Source organism: Marmota monax, unplaced genomic scaffold, assembly GCF_021218885.2.
Source record: "Marmota monax isolate L192 unplaced genomic scaffold, Marmota_monax_Labrador192_F-V1.1 WCK01_AAM20220418_F8-fsc00231, whole genome shotgun sequence".
NCBI classification, from domain to species: Eukaryota; Metazoa; Chordata; class Mammalia; order Rodentia; family Sciuridae; genus Marmota; species Marmota monax.
Window position 1 is genome coordinate 1,043,647 of NW_026693458.1, and position 16,713 is coordinate 1,060,359.

A 16,713-nucleotide genomic window follows, 5' to 3' on the forward strand; every position below is an offset into this window, starting at 1 on the left:
AAACACTTTCTAACTCCAAGCTTTATCTATTGGGTTTAAAGATATCCCAGTGGATTCCTTTATTAAACATGTGAAGACACATGCTTGCACACATGTGTATGTGTATACTCACACATATACATGCACACGTGCCTTACATGTACTCCTCAATCTATGGTTCTACCACTACAAACCTGGAATTTTCTTTCATTTATTTTTTCTGGTCTTAGGGATTGAACTCAAAGTTTTCTACCACTGGAGCTACATCCCCAGCCCTTAAATTTTTTTTTAATTTATTTTGAGACAGGGCCTTACTAAATTGCTCAGGTTGGACTCCAATTTGCTATCCTCCTGCATCAGCCTCCAGAGTCTTTGGGATTACAGACATGTGCCACCATTCCCAACAGGAACCCAGAATTTACCAAGAGAACATACCCAGAAAAATAAGCAGAAAAAAAAATGTTTTAGATACTAAAGACACATTGTAATGGTTAATTTGAATTGTCAACTTGATTGGATGAAGAGATGCCAATGATTAAGAGGCTTCTGGGTGTGTCATGAGGGTGTGTCTAGGAATGATTGACATGTGGGATAGCCACCTGAAGTGGAGACCCTCCCTAAGGGTAGGAAGTGCCATCCAATAGGATGGTGGCTTGGATGGAATAAAGTTGGAAGAACAAAGAAGCAGCAGATACAAGCTGGATTCTTGAATGGGTTCTTGATTGCTGCTGTGATCATCTGAGGATGTTGGATTCTGGCTTCTTTATTCTTCCAAAGATGATTCTGCCAATGATTCTCCAGAAGCCTTTGGTCTCAGACTAGGGTAGCACCGTTGATCCCTCTTGTTCTGGGGCTTCAGCCTCTTGGACTGAGCGGCTAAGGGTTCCTCCAGCTCTCCAGCCTGCAGACGGCCACTGTGGACTATCCAGCTTCTGGTCGCATAAGCCAACCTAGTAAATCCCCTTTTTATAATCATACTTCCTGTTGATTCTGTTTCTCTAGAGAACCCTGACTAATACACACATGAACAAAATGGATAAAGAAAGACCCTGTCTCCCAAACTGCAGGACGTCGTGACAGTTTCCATGAATGGTTTCCCTGCTTGGTTTGTGAAGGCCAATGCTTGGCTCCCTGGCTGACCCCAGGACTCCAGCCTGGCTGATCCCTGGCTGGTCCCATCAGCACCTGGGAATACCTGAGCAAGAAAACCCTTTCACAGGAATGTCCCCCATCTCCCAGTCTTCCAGATCCTCCTAGAATGGCAATAGCTTTCATCTTGAGGTGAAACTGGGAACTCAGTTGAGGTGTGGCGGCCCCCGGAACATGGAGCTGTGACCTGAGGACACTGGCAGCGTGGTGTGGAGGTGGCTGTGGAGGCCGGGGTCAGGGATGCCAAGATGCTAAACCCTGCTGATGCTGCGTCCATGGCAGGGGAAAGACACTTCATTGACACCTGCATTGCTACCTCTGTGAGGACCCCACTCTTGGCTTTGCAGGAGTTTATGAAATGACATCTGTGCAGCAGCTAGGCCTCCCTGGCTCCTTTCCAGCTCTGTGCACGCTTCAGTGCTCTCGTGACACACCTCTGATCCACAACCCACAGCCGGCCCTGCAAACCTGGTGACCTGGACATAGGGAAACAGGCCATGTTTCCAACCCAGCTTGTCTGCAACCGTTGGTGTTTCCAGGGCATAACAGAAATGGCGGTGAGAGTGACGGCACACATCCATGTTCTTGGACTAGGATGTTCAAGACCTGGACTAGCTCTTCCTCAGAAAACTCAATTTCACTCACTTCCTCTGCTTAGGGGAGAGCATCGGGGACCTAGACTCCAAGAAATGTGGCAGCCAGTGGGGCTTTGGGCACAGCCTCAGCTGACAGGTAGCAAACAACAGAAATCTTAGTCCTACAACTAGGAGGAAATGAATTCTGCCAACACCCTTAACAAGCAAGAAACAGATCCTCCCTCGAGCTTCCAGGAGGAATGCAGCCCCGCCTACATCTTGATCTTAGCCTGGCAAGACCCAAATTGGACTTCTAAGCTAAAGAACTCTAAAAAGATGTTCGTCTTTTTTGAAGTCACAAGTTCGTGGTAATTTGTGGATAGCAGCAATAGAAGACTAATTTGAAATTTTTTTAATATTTATTTTTTTTTAGGTGTAGATGGAAACAACACAATGCCTTTATTTTTATGTGGTGCTGAGGATTGAACCCGGGTCCCGCCCGTGCTAGGTGAGCGCTCTAACGCTGAGCCACAATCCCAGCCCTAATTTGAGATTTTTCTTACAACTAGAAAAAATTGATTTGAAAGTCCATCTAAAATAGTAAAAGTCCAAGTACTAACTCAATTTTGAAAACAAAATCAATGTGGATGTTGTGGGTTAAATTGGGTCCCCCCAAAAGATGTTCAGGGACGGAGGATATGATATAGCCCCATGGCAGAGAGCTTGCCTAGCATGCATGAGGCCCTGAGTTCAATCCCCACTACTACCAAAAAATAAGATGTTTCCAAGACCTAGTTCCCATTCCCACCGGTGGACATGAACTTTTTTGGTCTTGGTAGGTGTAATTAAATGAAGGCTCTTAAGATGAGATCATCCTGGATTTGAATGAACCCTTAATCCAATGACTGGTTTCCTTTTAAGAAAAAGAAGAGACACATCAAGGGTGAAGACGGAGGTAGAGATTGGAGTGGGGAAGCCACAAACCAAGGAACCGGAAGCTGAAGAAAAATCCAGAACAGAGCCTTCTCTCGCACCTTCACAGGGAGTGTTGCTGGCCAATGCCTTGATTGGATATCTGAGATTGTGAGAGAATAAATTCCTGTTGTTTTAAGTTATTTAAGCTATTAAGTTTGTGGTAATTGACTATAGAAGCCGCACGAAATAAATACAGGTAGATGCAGGGGTGCACACCTGCAATCCCAGGGGCTCAGGAAGCTGAGGCAGAAGGATCACGGGTTCAAAGCCAGCCTCAGCCACTTAGCGAGGTCTTCACAACTCAGTGAGACTCTATCTCTAAATGAAATATTTAAAAGGGCTGGGGATGTGGCTCAGTCATTAAGTGCCCCTGGGTTCAATATCTGGTACCAAAAAGAGAGAGACAGAGGGAGGGAGGGAAGGGAGGAAGAAATCCAACAGGGGAACATGCCCCATAAGATTGCAAGATGTTATGGATGATGATGTACTGGCATAGATGAGTGATAAATAAACCCAGAACTCCCTGGAACGCTCACTTGTGGAACAAAGCTGATCATGGGACAGATCTAATGTTGTAAACCTGTAGAGATAAGCTCAAGAGATCATCTTGTGCGTGGCTGAATTGGGTTTTATGTTCTGCTTAGGAGCCCCGTAGCCTTGTTCATGAAAAGACTGATCTGTAATTTGCATTTCCCACATAATCCTTGTCAGGTATTAAAGTTACATGAGCATCATACAATGAATTGGGAGCATCTTTTCCTTTTCCATATCCTGGAGACCCTATGAACTATTGGAATCATGTGTTCCTTCCCAGTCTGGAAGCACTTTCTTGTTAAACCATGAAAGGACTTTAGTTTTTTTGTTTTGGTTTTTTGATTTGTTTTCAGAGTTGAAAGATTTTTAAAAAAATATTTTATGATTTTATTTCTTTAGTGGTTAGAGGAATATTTCTTCCTGAGTCAGTTTAGTAAGTTATATTTTTTCTGGGCATTTGCCTATTTCATGTAGGTTTGCAAATTTGTGGGCATAAAGATAGTTTTAATAATTTGTTTTTTTCTCTTTGCAAAGCTGGAGATTGAACCCAGGTCCTCACAAACACTGAGGAGTGCCCTACCACTGAGCCACACCCTCAGCTCTGCTTTCTTTAATTTTTAGAAAACAGTTTATTGTAATTGTCCCTCTTGTAAATAGGAAAATAGAAGAAACAAGCAGCGCTTGCTTACAAGGCCACTGGCACAAGAACCTTTGTTGACAATTGTGAAACATTGGATGTTCGTGACTTGGAGAAGGAATTAATACACTGGAGTACAAAATAATACAGAAAAAAATGAATGAACTAAATCTACACATTTCAAAAATGAATGGACTTGTAAATATAATGTTGAATGAGTGAAGAAAATTCCAGAACTTTAGGATGGTTTGGATAAGTGTCCCCCAAAGGCCTTTGTGCTAGTGGTTCGGTTGCCAGCCTGTGGTGGGTGGCAGAACCTTCAGGAAGTGGGCCCAGTGGGAGGAAGTGAAGTCATGGGGGCATGTTAAAGAGGATAACAGGGCCATACCCCCTTCTTTCTCTCTTTGCTTCCCAGCCTCTGCCATGAGGGGAGCGGTCTCCCATGCTCCTCCCATGACGTTCTCCTCACCACAGGCCAAAAGGCAATGGGGCCAACTGACCTCGGACTGAGGCCTACAAAACTGAGAGCCAAAATAAACCTCTCCTCTTCTTAAGTTGATTACCTCAAGTATTTTGTTATGGAAAGTTGACTAACATAACTTTTCATACAGTTTGAAAGCAATTGTATGAACTTAAAAATCAGCTTACAGGTACATCTGCTGAAAAATTAAGAAAGCATGAGCTGTGGAGAGGGCCAATGCATGTTCATGGTTTTCCCTGGGGAAGGAGGGAGGAGCTTGGGGCCCAAGAGTGGATTAGAGGAAACTGCAGCTTTCTGATGACACAGTTCTTAAAACAAAGCCTGAAGTAAAAATGACTCAGTGTTGACAGAGCGAAAGAGAATGAAACTTAGCAGTAAATAATCATTTACAGGAACAAACAATTCCCACATAAACCTAAAATTTTCCATTATGGAGCAGTTCTCTGTTTCTACAGACCTTCCCCCCAACCCCTGAAGACTTTTAACCATAATAGGAACTGATCAGATGGGTTTTGTTTCTTTTCTTTCTTTTTTTTAAGTTTCTCTTTAGCAAAGAAAACAAACAAAAAAACAGCCCTTCTTTGGCACTTGGACAGGACAGAGTCGGGGCAGCACTCAGCTTTCACACTGGCGCCTTGGACTGCAGGCCTGAATGTCTGGAGTTCGGTGGCACCATCCTCCTGGAGCCTCACCCGCTCCCAAGTCAATCCTGGGGGACACTGCTCCCAACATCCTTGCAATTGGTGTCCCAGTCAGGCTCCAGCAAAGCATCCTTCTGCAAGATGTGCCCTGTCCCTGTGAAGTGGCAGCCCTGGGCCAGGATAGCTGTGCCCTCTTCCCCGAGTTATGGGCAGGGATGGCCTCAGACCTGGCTAGAATAAGACCAGCTCTCCAAGTTCAATGGAGTTTAACAACCAATCTCCAAAGGTTAGTCTCTGCCAGGCACGGAGGGGTGGTTCCAGGATTTGCAGGGGCTGGTACAAAGGGCAGATGTGGGCCAAGCCCATGTTTACAAGGCAAAAGAGAAGCACATCAACTTTTTCCTTTATTCCAAGGTTTCTCTCAACTTTTCATGGTGTCCTATATTTGCTATTTAGCCTCATTCAAAATTTTTTAAAAATTAAAAACTTTAATCATTAGCATGACTTTTGCTGTTCTTCTTTACATCGAGCGATGCCAGTTTTAAATGCACGCATAAGCGTGTTGAACTTGTCGGCAGGATCACCCAAGTTGTGTTATTTGTGTTTAGTAGCTCCTTCTGGGCAGAGTTACCTCAGGCTGGACAGAAGAGGCATACACAAGCTGGAGTCAAGAAGGGTAGAAGGTCAAGATGTCCCAGCTCTGAGACGCGGGGACACTCTCGAAGAAGATCCAGACCTTCACAAGGAGCCACCACCTTGTGACTCGGGATCTGTGGCTGTTGGGCTCCCCCTGCCAGCCCAGGGGGCTCTGATTAGCTGATCCAGCCTCCCCACTGCCCACAGCCATCACCCCCACAGGTGACCCCTGGGATTCAGAACTAAAAGCTGCCTGCCCCTTCCCCAGATGCCCAGGGTGTGCACACTTGACTCTGGCCTCCAGCACCCACGCTAGCCTCCCTTGACCCCCCAGATGTGGTTACTGCATTAGGCAGAGGATAGGATTTGTTGCCAGGTTGAGAGGGAAGGCTGGGCAGGGCCTGGGGCACCAGGGAAAGGGGGAGGGAACCACCAAGAAATTGTCCCAGGGAGGCAGGATGGCAGCAGTGGCAGAGCCATTAAGCACCCCCAGCTTATGATAATGGTCCTATCGACTTCACTTACAAAACACAGATTCAAAGATAATAGTGTTAGGAATCACAGGATGGTGACAGCAGAACGCTATGCCAAGTGCAGGGCCCTCTTGAGTCTGAGGTCCTGTGACTACGTGGTCACAGACCTGTATAAGATTCTCTGACTACAGAATGGGCGAGCCAGCCCACACTTGCATAGCACTTAGGTCACACCTGCCCTGGACTCCAGGCTTGAAGACAGAAACTTGGGCACTTTCCCCAGAGCCAGCTTGGCTTCCACTCTCAGGGCAGGGAGGGTCAGAATACCCAGGGTCACACAGGAAGTGGTATTTCAAGGGAAGACAGCCTCCCCTCTGTACCCAGCCACTCAGCTCTGATGCCTTGTGGAAGACTTTCATCTCCTCCTCCCTCATTGAGAAAGCAAAAGTCCTCTCTTTTAAAGTGGGGAAGCCCCATCTCTTGTAGCAAAGTTGTACTTTCATAGGACTGGTTGATAGAGCTAATGGATGCTGAGCATCAACTCCGAGCCTCTTCTCCAGCTCTGTGTCCAATAACCCCATGAGATAGATTCCTGTATTGGTGAGCTTCACATTACTAAAATGCAACACCTGAGACAAGCTATTTGTGGAGAAAAGAAGGTTTATCTGCCCCAGAGTTTTCACTGTTCAAATGCAAGATTGGGTGGCCCCTTTGGTTTTGGATGATGAAGACAGTGGTCAGCAAAAGGAGTGAATGTTGGAGTGAAGCCAGGAAGCAGAGGGGGTGTTCCAGTTCCTTCTGAGGGCATGTCCACAATGACCTGAAGGCCTCCCACTGGGCCCCACCTGCTAAAGAGTCCATTGCCTCCTAAGAGCACCCCCCTGGGGACCAAGCTTTTACAGATGGACTTTTGGGGAACATTCAGCCTCTATTATAGCAACTACATCATCAATCCATTTTGCAGGTGGGGAAACTGAAGCTAAAAGAGGTAGAATAACTGCCCTTGGTCACCTAGCCAAGAAATACTGTTTGTGACTTCTAGGACCTTGTGGCATTAAACACACAATGAGTTCCCAGGAAGAGCCCTTGAGGAACCGATGTTAGACGTCCGAAAACCACACATGCTGGGCCAGTGTGAAGAACCAGCGTAGCTGAGTGGCAAGGTCCACCCCGAGGATAAGTCTGAGGTTTTGGCAGATTTAATGGTCTAACCCTCCCTCCCCCGTCAGTTCCTCAGCATTAGAAAATTGTGGCATTTCTAATATGTCAATACGTTTTCCATAATGCTTCCTTCTGCCAAATATAAATAAGTACCACGCCAACATTTACATAGGCTTGGGAGCCCTGGTTTAGATAACTTGTCAGAACCTATAATATATTAATGGCCCTAAGAGGACAAAGCTCTGGGTAGCTGTTTTCCAACTTATGTGACCCTTTTGCTTAGGAGCATCTCACAGAATGAGTGCTGCATGAAACAAGATTTTAAAGGCTGGGAGAAATGGTACTTGCCCATGAATTCTATAACCAGAAGAAAATCATGCTTCAAGAATGAGTATAAATAAAGTCATTTTCTCAGAGAGGAAACTTAAGAGAATTTATAGCCAGTGCACCTGCTGTAAAGGGAGATCGTCAGATGGATATGATACATGAAAGAACTTTGGAACATCAGGACTAAAGGAAGAGGAAAAAAAATGGTCAATATCTTCTGGGTGAATATAATAGACTATTCTATTGAGTTCATTAAAACATATTTAATGATTGAAACAATTTTTCTGATGGGATTTTGAATGTATGTAGATGTAAGATATAAGACAACTATAACATAAAGAGTAATTAATGCCAGGTGCGGTGGCACATGCCTGTAATCCCAGCAGCTCAGGAGGCTGAGTCCGGAGGATCATAAGTTCAAAGCCAACCTCAGCAAAAGTGAGGCACTAAGCAACTCAGTGAGACCCTGTCTCTAAATAAAATACAAAATAGGGCTGGGGATGTGGCTCTATGGCCAAGTGTCCCTGAGTTCAATCCCTAATACAAAAAAAAAAGAGTAATTAGTAAAGAGCTGAATAGTCTGTTAAAGTTTCTACATTCCACCTGAAGTGATAGACTAAATAAACTGAAAAATTAGGTATACATATTATTATCTGTATAACAACTGCTAAAAACTGCTATCAGAATAGATAAAATCACAATAGATAAATAAATTACAATGCAATGTTAAAGAATGTTATGATTACTCAAAATAAAGCCATAAAAATAGAGGATATAAAGAAATACAATAAACATAAGACAAATATTATAATGGTAGACCTAAATACAAACATATCAGTAATTACATTAAATGTGAATTGTATAGATACACCAATTAAACAACAGAGATTGTCAGAATGAATTTTTTTTTATTTTATTGCTTCTTTTTAGTTGTACATGACAGTAGAGTCCATTTTGATATAATTACACAAGCATGGCATATATCTTATTCTAAGTAGGATTCCGGTCTTGTGGATGTACACAATGGTGAGATTCGTTGTGATGTATTCACGTGTGTACACAGGAATGTTAGGTCCAATTCATTCTACTGCCCTTCCTACTCTCATTTTCCCTCTCTTCTCTTCATTCCCCCTTGTCTAATCTAATGAACTTCTATTCTCTTCCCCCTTATTGTGGGTTACAAAGATCAATCTTATCCTGGGTCGCAAAAGAAACCTCAAAAAAAGTATAAGATCTGGGGCTGAGGCTGTAGCTCAGTGGTAGACCCCTTGCCTAGCACACGTGAGATATTGGGTTTGATCCTCAGCATCATGTAAAAAAAACAAATGAATAAGTAAAATAAAGGTATGAAGCAAAAAAAAAAAAATGGTAAGATCTGAAATTACAGAGTGTGTTCTCAGACCATAGTGGAACAAAAACAGAAATTAATGTCAGAAAGATAACAGGACAATCTCCCAACATTTGAAAATTAAACAACACATTTCTATTTTTTTCTTTTTCTTTTTTTTTCTTTAATTTTTATTGTTGGTTGTTCAAAACATTACATAGTTCTTGACAAATCATATTTCACACTTTGATTCAAGTGGGTTATGAACTCCCATTTTTACCCCGTATACAGATTGCAGCATCACATCTGTTACACATCCACTGTTTTACATATTGCTATACTAGTGTCTGTTGTATTCTGCTGCCTTTCCTATCCTCTGCTATCCCCCATCCCCTCCCCTCCCATCTTCTCTCTCTACTCCATCTACTGTCATTCATTTCTCCCCCTTGTTTTTTTTCCCCTTTCCCCTCACTTCCTCTTGTATGTAATTTTGTATAACCCTGAGGGTCTCCTTCCATTTCCATGCAATTTCCCTTCTCTTTCCTTTTCCCTCCCACCTCTCACCCCTGTTTAATGTTAATCTTCTTCTCATGCTCTTCCTCCCAACTCTGTTCTTAGTTACTCTCCTTATATCAAAGAAAACATTTGGCCTTTGTTTTTTAGGGATTGGCTAGCTTCACTTAGCATAATCTGCTCTAATGCCATCCATTTCCCTGCAAATTCTATGATTTTGTCATTTTTTTAATGCAGAGAAATACTCCATTGTGTATAAATGCCACATTTTTTTTATCCATTCGTCTATTGAAGGGCATCTAGGTTGGTTCCACAGTCTTGCTATTGTGAATTGTGCTGCTATGAACATCGATGTAGCAGTGTCCCTGTAGCATGCTCTTTTTAGGTCTTTAGGGAATAGACCGAGAAGGGGAATAGCTGGGTCAAATGGTGGTTCCATTCCCAGCTTTCCAAGAAATCTCCATACTGCTTTCCAAATTGGCTGCACCAATTTGCAGTCCCACCAGCAATGTACAAGTGTACCCTTTTAAACAACACATTTCTAAATAACCCGTAGGTCAAAGAATAAACCTCAAGGGAAATTAGAAAATACTTTTAACTTTAAAAAAAAGTCTCAAAACCTTTTGGGTGTAGGTAAAGCTATGTTTATGGCAACTTACCAAGAGCCTGTCTCAATATAAAAAATCAAAAGGACTGAGGATATAGCTCAGTGATAGTGCACCTCTGGGTTCAATCCCCAGTACCAAGAAAAAAAAAAGAAAGAAAGAATAAATAATAGAATAGTTCTAAAATAAGCAGAGAGAGGATAATAATAATAAACAGCAGAATTCAGTGAAATTGAAATTAAAAAAACTTAAGAGCAAAATCAATAAAGACCAACAGCCGCTTCTTTGAACAGATGAGTTAAATTGGGAAACAAGACTAACTAGGAGGGGGATACAGATCTCCAGAATCAGGAATAAAAAAGAGACTATCCCCACAGACTCCGCAGACATTAAGAGGAGAGTCAGATTAATATCTTAACTCTTATTTCAAAAAATATTTTATTGGCACACAATCATTATACAGAATAGTGGGTTTCATTGTGGCATATTTGTGAATAACGTAATTCGATCAATTTCCCTCTGTCACTACCTCCCTTTCCTCCTGCCCACACCGGTCTCCTTCCTCTGTCCTTTCTGTCTCTCTTCTATTTTCATGAGATTCTTTTATTTTTCTTTTCTTTTTTCTCTCTAGCCTCCATATATGAGAGAAAACATATGACCTTGGACTTTCTGAGTCTGGCTTATTTCACTTAACATGATACTTTTTAGGTTCTATCCATTTTCCTGAAAATACATAATTAATTTTTTTGGAGGGGGTCCTGGGACTTAACCAGGGGCACTTTACCCTTGAGCTACATCCCCAGTTCTTTCTGTGTTTTATTTTGAGACAAGGTCTCACTAAGTTGCTGGAAGTCTTACTAAGTTGCCAAACTTGCAATCCTCCTGCCCCAACTTCTCGAGCTGCTGGGATTACAGGCAGGCACCACCACATTAGGCCCGTCCTTCTTTATGACTGAATAAAACTCCATGGGGTACATAGATCACATTTTGTTTATCCATTCATCTATTGACGGACACCTGGACTGGTTTTATAACTTGGCCATTGTGAATTGCAATACTATAAACAAAGTTATGCATTTATTACTACAGTATGCTGGCTTTAATTTGGGGGGATAAATACCCAGGTATAGCTGGGTCATTAGGTGTTTCCATTTCTAATCTTTTGAAGAACCTCTATACTGATTTCCACAGTGGCTGTAGTAATTTACAATCCCACCAACAGTATATAAGAGTTCCTTTTCCCCACAACTTCACCAGCATTTGTTATCTGTATTCTTATATATATATATATATTTTAAATTGTTGATGGGCTTTTATTTTGTTTATTAATTTATTTATATGTGGTGCTGAGAATCGAACCCAGTGCCTCACACATGCTAGGCAAGTGCTCTACCACTGAGCCACAATCCCAGCCCTATTATTTGTATTCTTGATGACTACCATTCTAACTTCGAGAGAAATGAAAGTGTAGTTAAGTGATGAAAGTGTAGTTGTTATTTGGATTTCACTGATAGTTGGAGATGTTGAACATTTTTTCATTTAATTGTTGGCCATTTATACTTCTTCTTTTGAGAAGTGTCTGTTTAGTTCTTTTGCCTATTTATTGAATAGGTTATTTGGGGCTGGTTTTTTTTTTTTTTTTTTTTTTTTGGAGTTTTTTGAGTTCTTTATATATTTTAGATATTAACCGTATGTTGGAAGAGTAACTGGTAAAGAATTTCCCAATTCCTGTAGATTCTCTTTTCACGTTGCTAATTGCTTCTTTTGCTGTGCAGAAGCTTTTCAATTTGGTGCCATCCCATTTCTTGATTCTTGGTGTTATTTCCTGAGGCATAGGAGTCCCAGTGAGAAAATCACTGCCTACTCCTGTAGATTGGAAGTGTTTCCCTTATGTTCTCTTCTGGCAGTTGCAAAGTTTCTGGTCTTATTCCTAGGTTTTTTTTAAAATCCATTTTGAGTTGACTTTGTGCAGGGTGAGAGATAGGAATCTATTTTGAGGCTTCTGCATATGGATATCAGTTTTCCCATCACCATTTGTTCAAGAGGCTCCCTCTTCTCCAACATAAGTTGCTGGCACCTTTGCCAAGAATCAGATGATGTAGTTGTGTGGGTTTATCTCTGTGTCTTCTATTCTGTTCCATGGCTCCATGTGTCTGTTTTTATCCCAGTACCAAGCTATTTGTGTTAATATGGTTCTTTAGGATAATTTGGAGTTGGATATTCTGATGCCTCCAACATTAGTCTTTTTGCTCAGAATTGCTTTGGTTATTCTGGGTCTTTCATTCTTACATATGAATTTTAGGACTGCTTTTTTTCCCCTAAATCTAAGAAGAATATTTTGATGGGGAGTACATTGACTCTGTAGGTCATTACTGGTAGTGTAGCCATTTTAGCAATATCCGTTCTGCCTTTCCATGAACGGGAGAAGTCTTTCCATCTTTTGGTGTCTTCTTCTTTTTTTTTTTTTTAAGAGAGAGAGAGAGAGAGAGAGAGAGAGAGAGAGAGAGAGAGAGAATTTTAATATTTATTTTTTAGTTCTCGGCGGACACAACATCTTTGTTAGTATGTGGTGCTGAGGATCGAACCCGGGCCGCACGCATGCCAGGCGAGCGCGCTACCGCTTGAGCCACATCCCCAACCCCCTTGGTGTCTTCTTTAATTTCTTTTTTTCAGTGTTCCATGATTTTTGGTTGTCGGCCAACTCCATTGCTCTGGGCCTGAGGTGGGGCAGGACATCAAGACAGAAGGGAGTGTCAGAAGACAGCTGCTCGGTCCCTGACCACCAGGAAGCAGAGAGCAGATACACTGTCTTGAAGAGAGAAGGAATCTCGCCTGCAAGGGCCCTCCTTGACACTCCTCATGTTGAGTGTGAGCACAGGCTCGGGAAGGTGTGTAAATCAGTCCTTCCAAGTTTTATGCCCCAACCCCCATTTAAGATAATAAATATTCCCACTGTTCATTTCAATCCTCCAAAAACCACTCCGAGAACAATGTGCAGCATGATCGATCCATTCTATGTGACATCTCCTTGTTCCATGGATTCCTTGGTCTGAAGAAATGTAACTTGGTGATACAAAGTAATTTGGTACTTGCACCATGTTTTGAATGTTTGCATCTACCATCGGGTAGGGAAAAATCCAGTCTAGAGTAAGTGTCTACTCCGGCCAGAACCCTTTTATAGCCTCCTGGGAGCACTATTAGGATGAGTAAGATAGAATAGTTAATAAGTCCCAATTAAGGCTTATTTTTAAATTTTTTTTTAATGGAAAGGCCACTTACTTCAAGAGGTTAACCAGTAGAAACAGTCCAAACACTTCAGCCAACTCCTTTGTCTGGGATGATGGGAATAGGAAGGTGGGACAGACCCGGGTAAATGATACACAGACTCAAGGGCTAGCCAACAGCATTAACATTCTCCCAATACTTGTTTAGCATGGATTTTGACCAACACCCCTACCCAGAAGCTATATAAGTCCTTAGACTCATACATTTAAATGATAACCCGCTATTGGGCTCCCTCCTGGCTACCAGGAGCTCTATTTCTTTTCTTGCTTATAATAAATCCTACTCCTTTCCTTCTTGTCTTCCATTGTCCATGGATTTCATTCTTTGAATTCATGAGACAAGAACCCAGAAAAGAATTGGTGGTGAGCTTATGGGGTCAGCTGTGACAGACACTGAAGGGCATGGTCTACCATTAAGAGCTGCAACATGTCACTTGACAGTTGTGGAAAAGAATCTGGCTTTGCTGGCTGCCACTCTTGGAGCTGACATGCAGACATCCCCTGCCCTGATTAACTGCTAACACTAAAATGGTTTTCTGGGCTACAGAGAACAGCAACTTATGCAGATCCCACCCACCAGCAAAAGTGGAGAATCCAGTTTCATCTCAAACTCCCATTTCAAGGAGGGTTTCCGTGTAGTCTACTCATCAACCGTGTGTGGGGTCCTCCTCACCTGGGGAATCTGCTTCACAGCTGCCTGAGGTTCTGTCTCTCTGCTGTCATCAGACAGGACAGTTCTTGGTGTTTTATGCTTCATGGGTTGCAAAAGGCATATGTTGGTGAGCATTCTGTCACTGCACCCTACAGCTTCTCATGTATCCAATCATTCGTTGGACCCAGGTGGGCACATCCAGTGCTTATGCCAGGATATCCACCTTCCAGATCCAATCACTTAGCAACCCTGGAAGGGATTCTTCCGATGGGTCCTACATTAAGGTGCCCTTTAAGTTCCCATGGTGATTTCCATGGGGCCATATCCTGTGGCATCCCTTTAGTAACCCAGTTTGCCATCGACCATCTGCCTAGCCACATGGTCAGTAAAACCCCAAAACAGAGGCTCTTCTTATCACTCAGTTCTTCTATTACAGCATGGAACACAGCATGCAGCTCGTCCCCTGGACTGACTGTTCTTAACTTCCTCACTCAGAGTTTCCCTATTAGTTGGTCATCAAGCATTGGATGCTGAGTCAGATGTGGCCCATTTGCCTTGAAAGTGCTGTCCAGAACCAGCATCCCTTTGTCAGCTCTCAGGGCTGTTTGTAGGGCACTGTCCTTGTGGCCAGAGATATGGGACATCCTCAGGTGGTTCCCCAATCAGATCTCAGGGAAAAGAGGCCCATGGATGCAGTGAGAACCTCCTTGCATCCCAAGTAGGATGTCACTGTTTGGACCATCTCCACTTTGCTCTTGTGGGACTCTTAAACACTGCCTTCATTACTGGGTGTGTCTCTATCATAACTCAAGACATGAGTACTTCGAATTTTAAGATAATTGTACCCTTCATTCTTTTTTTTTGTGTGTGGGGGGGGCTACTAGAGATTGAACTCAGGGGCCCTCAACCAATGAGCCACACCCCCAGCCCTAGAGTCTCACTGAGTTGCTTAGTGCCTCTGTTTTGCTGAGGCTGGCTCTGAACTTGCGATCCTCCTGCCTCAGTCTCTCGAGCTGCTGGGATTACAGGAGTGCACCACCGTGCCCAGCTGTACCATTCACTGTTAGTGGCCACTTTAATCAATGCCCAATTGCAATCTGGTAATTTAGTCTCACACAGCATCTATCCACTGCCACCTCTGGTAATTTCCTGGTATGAAATCCCAGTGCTCACCACTGGGTGGCACTCTTGGGCTCTTGTCATAGACTCCCCTCTGTATAGGTGATCCCTGAACTGGTCAGCCAGCCTGTTTTGTGGGTCACACAGTGGTTTGAACAGAGAATTTGTTGGCCCTTGAGTTCCAAGTTCTAGCCTATAAATAAATAAAGTGATAATCCAGGGCCTGGGTTGTGGCTCAATGGTAGAGCACTTGCCTTGCATGAGTGAAGCACTGGGTTCAAGCCTCAACACCACATAAAAAAATAAATAAAATATTGTGTCCATCTACAACTGAAAATTTTTAAAAAAACACCTTTTTTTAAAAAAAAATTGATACTCTGTTTGCCCACTATATATTTTATATTGCTTCAAATTAACAATTGTATGGACTCATGCAATTCTATGAATCCCAATTTAGTTATCCGATTCATATTGGCTGAAGGGCAAACTTACATGCTTTCTGTTTCATAGTACGAGATAGAGAAATGTTCCCCAGTAGGACATAGAAGCCACCCCATTAACACATTCAGGTAAAGGAGATAGATGGAGCCACTTCACAGAAGTTCTTTCAAATTCCAATTTTCCTCTGGATTTTCACCATGATCCCATCAGCCCAGCCACTGTCACTTCCCCATATCCTCTCAGTTTAATTTAGTGCCACCAAAGACCTCACCAACTGGAGTCACAGTGCATCAGGGTCCCATGTCCGGGTGTCCCAGAAAAATTTCTACAACCCCTTTACCCACACATATGTTGGTGATTGAAGTGGGCCTTTGGGAGGTGATTAGGCTAAGATGAGGAAATTGGGGTGGTACCTTCATGACAGCATTATTGCCTTGTAACCCAGACATCAGAAAGTTTGCTTCTCCTTTCCCTCTTCCCCTCTCCCCATCTCCTTTTCCCTCTCCTGATGTAAACATCAAAGTGGACCTGAAAGTGGTGGGTGGTTAGAATGTGTCCCTCTGTCCAAACACTGATGCGGTCCACAGAGAGCAGAAGACCACCTTGCTCTGAGCATCATCTGACCAACCCTTGAATTTTAAACTAAGAATTCATCAAGACAAAACCTAGGAAGCAGGACTTAACCACAAAAATAAGATCAAAACAGTCACACATTGTTAGGGAGACAGAGTTCACAAAGACACAGACAAAGCAAAAACAAATAATGCACAAGAGGGGAACTGTGCATAACTGGAGTCAGTACAATGCATTATCTCAATGTCAAGTTCTCAACAAAATATTATAAGACCATACTCAGGGGAAAAAAAAAAAGGACTCAATAGGAATTGTGTCTGACTGCCCTGAGGTATTGGTTTTAGTAGACAAAGCCATCAAAGCAGCTATTATAAATAAATGAAAAGGGCTAAGGGAACCCATATTTAAGTAGCTAAAAGAGTACGTTATAATAGCAACAATTCAACAAATAGAGAACCTCAGTAATGACAGAAGTTAGACAAAAGAACCAAATGGAAATTCCAATTCTGGAATTGAAAAGTACAATAACTGAAGTGAACCCTTTTTTAAAGCTATCAAAAACAGAACTAAGGTGGAAGAATAATCAAATAGCAAACTTAAAGATAGATGATATAAATTGTTCAATCTAAAG